Source organism: Mandrillus leucophaeus, unplaced genomic scaffold (assembly GCF_000951045.1).
Source record: "Mandrillus leucophaeus isolate KB7577 unplaced genomic scaffold, Mleu.le_1.0 Scaffold26, whole genome shotgun sequence".
In the NCBI taxonomy this organism is placed as follows: Eukaryota; Metazoa; Chordata; class Mammalia; order Primates; family Cercopithecidae; genus Mandrillus; species Mandrillus leucophaeus.
This window is the reverse complement of record NW_012102698.1, coordinates 5067641-5070805: the sequence shown is the minus strand read 5'-3', so window position 1 is coordinate 5070805 and position 3165 is coordinate 5067641. Positions and strand designations below refer to the sequence as shown.

The following is a 3165-nucleotide window of genomic DNA, read 5'->3' as shown; positions in this document are numbered from 1 at the left end:
CTGAGGCAGGAGGAGAGAGGATGCTGGCTGTGCACAGACGGGGTGGAGAGGGATCTGAGACAGGGATCTGAGGGAGGAGTTGGTGACGGATGGCACAGGACACAGGACGAATGGCCACTTCTCTCTGGCTTCTGCCTTGGGAACGGGGGTGGCCTCATCTGCTGAAAATGCACAGGCTTATTCTGAAGGATCGCTCAAGGCTCCACGGTGAAGTCAAATCAACTCACAGGCAGGCTTGTGCCTTCAAAACCAACTCAAACTCAAACATGCTGTCAATCACTGACCAGCACCCAGCCGGAGGAGATTCCTTGAAACAGCAAGCAGGGCTTGACATACAGGAGCCCCAAGGGCACCCAGGTCACATGGAGGAAGGCGAAGCAGTCTACACCACAGCTGGGGGGCAGCAGTGTGGAGCATCACCCTGCCCAGCCCACCACCCACACACGCTCTCCCTGAAAGACTTCCTTCGGGTCACCGTTACCCGACCCAGACCGCTCAAACAGACCCAAGACAATGGCAGTCGCTGCTGTGTGCACGGGACCCCTAACTCAGGCAAGTAATGAAGCCTGAAGACGGGGGTCTGCCCAGCCCAACAGTCCCAACGATGGGGAGTCCTGCTCCCTGGACGGCACCTTCCTTCCCATGGAGCCAAACGACAAGGACCCTCAATGGCGTATCTCACTGCCCAAGAGCTCAGACCCAACTATGGCCGAATGTGGGCGGGGGTCATATCTATGCCCTACTCATCCCAGCTCCCAGCAGCAGCCAGGGGCTTTTAAATGACCTTTTCCCCCTGGCCACAAGTGGCCAGAACAGCTCTTCCCCAGCCTCCTAGGTGTGCCTGCCCACTCCCTCCCTCTCCATGGTGGCTCCTTTGCCTGGCTGCATCTCTCTGCCTCCCCATATCCACCCAGTGCTGAGATTCCCTGAGGGCAGGGGCTGCACCTCACCCCTCCATGACCCCAGCTAATAGCATAGGGTCAGGCTCCAAGTTCTTACCTTACAGATCTTTGCTGAATATCACAAATGTACATACCCTTGATAAGGGCCTAATCCAGATTCTCATTACGATCTCTGATTTGGGTGTGTACTGACACAGTCACTACTGGGGCTAGTTTTCTTCCAGCCATCCACCCATCCATCCATCTCTCACCCCGTCCAACTGACCACTCCGGCATCAGTTTGCCAGAGACGTGCTGGAGCAATTAACCACCCACCCGCTCCGACCCCGAGCATCAGCTCTGGGCTTGGCAGCGAGACACTCACATGACTCCATCGTTCTCCTCCCATGTCTCACACAGGGATAAAGAAAATGGCAACAGGAAGACAAAGACTTGTGGGGGCGGAGTCCCAAGCAGGGCACAAGGGCCAGTCCAGCAGGTGTGGGCTTTGGGGCAGACCCCAACACCCCAGGAGGGAGCGAGCACCCACGTAGTGTCATACCCAGCTCCTGCCAGTGCCCTCGAGACCCCCTCACCTCCTCCACCTCCGAGGCGAGAACGAGGAGGCTCAGAGGCCAGGTCCCCTGCCCACGGCCACCCACCTGCTCAGGACTCTGACCCAGGGCCATGCTAGAGCTGGGCTGTGAGCCTCAGCCTGGGTGAGAGTACCAGACCTGCACCCACACCCCACGGCCTGTGCCCTACACACCATGACATTTCTGCTGTTTACAAGCTAACAATGGGAAGGAGGGGGACTTGAGGGAACTAGATGAGTATCCCGCCCTTGCCCCACAACTTCTGCGTGTGCACGATCATCATCCCGACCTGCCCAGGGACAGCCCTCACTGGCCACCTCCCAGGCACCCGCCACCAGCCCTGCTACTTGACTTCAATCAGCAACAAAGCGCCTTTCTTCTCTTATCGCATCAGCAAGGGGGAAACGAGTGCCCAGGATTCGATGGGCCTGAGAAGGAAGTGGAGCCGCGCGGCCGGAATAGCAATGAGCTGCAGCTGGGAAGGCTCTCGGCCGCACCAGCAGATGGACACGGCGAAGCCGCAGGAAGGTGGCCCAAGCAGATGCTGGAGCCAGCTCTGTGGAGCGTAAGTCACGCAGGCAGGAAGCAGGGCAGAGTGGGAAGTGGGCCGGGAGTGGACATAGACGATGGGGAGGAACGGCCAGGCAAAACCAGCACCCCTCAACTCGAGTGGTGCCACGAGGAAGAAGAAAATGAAGCCCAAGGGTGGCTGCTCATCGTCTCCACCAGCTTTTCCAACACGAGCAGTGGCAAGTCCACTCGTTTCTAACTTGGCCAAGAGAGACTTCAGGATCCACCACGTGTTCTCACCAATATCTTGCTTTTTTCCTGAAACAGCATCCCTCTTTTGCTCCACCGTGGGTCCCTGCACGTCCTTCCTCCTCTCCCAGCAGGGAGGGAACTGCAGCTCTCACACCGAGTCTGTCCCTTCGAAGCCGGATGACCGACGAGTCAGGGCCTCTCTCAGCCTGCTTCCTCTTCCGTACAACGGAGAAGTGATAGCCCCACGGTAACAGCTGCCACTTCGGGAGCATTCCCGTGTCCTTGGTTCACCTCCATTTCTTACTGGGGTTGAGGCTGGGGCTGCGGCTCCCAGAACCTCCTCTTATTGTTCCCGGAAGATTAAATGCGCTGGTAGATGTGTGAGTCCACAAGGCAGCACGCAGGAATCCAGACCAGCGCCTGGAGCGCAGAAGGGCTCACATAACCCCAGCGAGAGGCCTCCCTCGTCGCTGGCGGCGCGTCTGGCTCTCCTGATCCTCACCGGCCTGGCGAACTCCTGCCCCGACTGGGAGAGAAGCGCCTTCCCCTCCTTCGAAGGTGCTGGGGAGCAGCACTCCTGAGGCCTCTGAGTGCGCCTGACGAGGCAGCCCTGGGACAGGCCACCGTGCTTGCTGGTCCTGCAGGTAACTGTGGCCTCCAGAGGAGGGGGTGCCCTACCAGGGGGATTGGGACAGCAAAGTCCCTAGGCTCTGCCTCTCAGGAGGGGCCCTGGCGACCCCTCACCTTCTCCACTGCGGAGGTGAGAAACAAAGACACGCGCACCCCATCCACAGGCAGGCAAGGAAGAGAGTGGAACAGGAGGAGGCAGACAGTGACAGAGGAGTCCCCCAGGCCAGAGGGGACACACAGGAAGCAGTGAGGCCCTGGGCTGGTGGTGGGCATGAGGCAGTGAGGCCCTGGGCTGG

The 3165-nt window shown here is 59.3% G+C and overlaps 1 protein-coding gene across 3 annotated transcripts in view; it reads right to left on the bottom strand.

Moving 5' to 3' along the window:
• TBC1D22A (TBC1 domain family, member 22A) overlaps positions 1 to 3165 on the bottom strand; it is a 472727-nt gene that overhangs the window by 158139 nt on the left and 311423 nt on the right. The gene's annotated exons all lie outside the window — the stretch shown is intronic.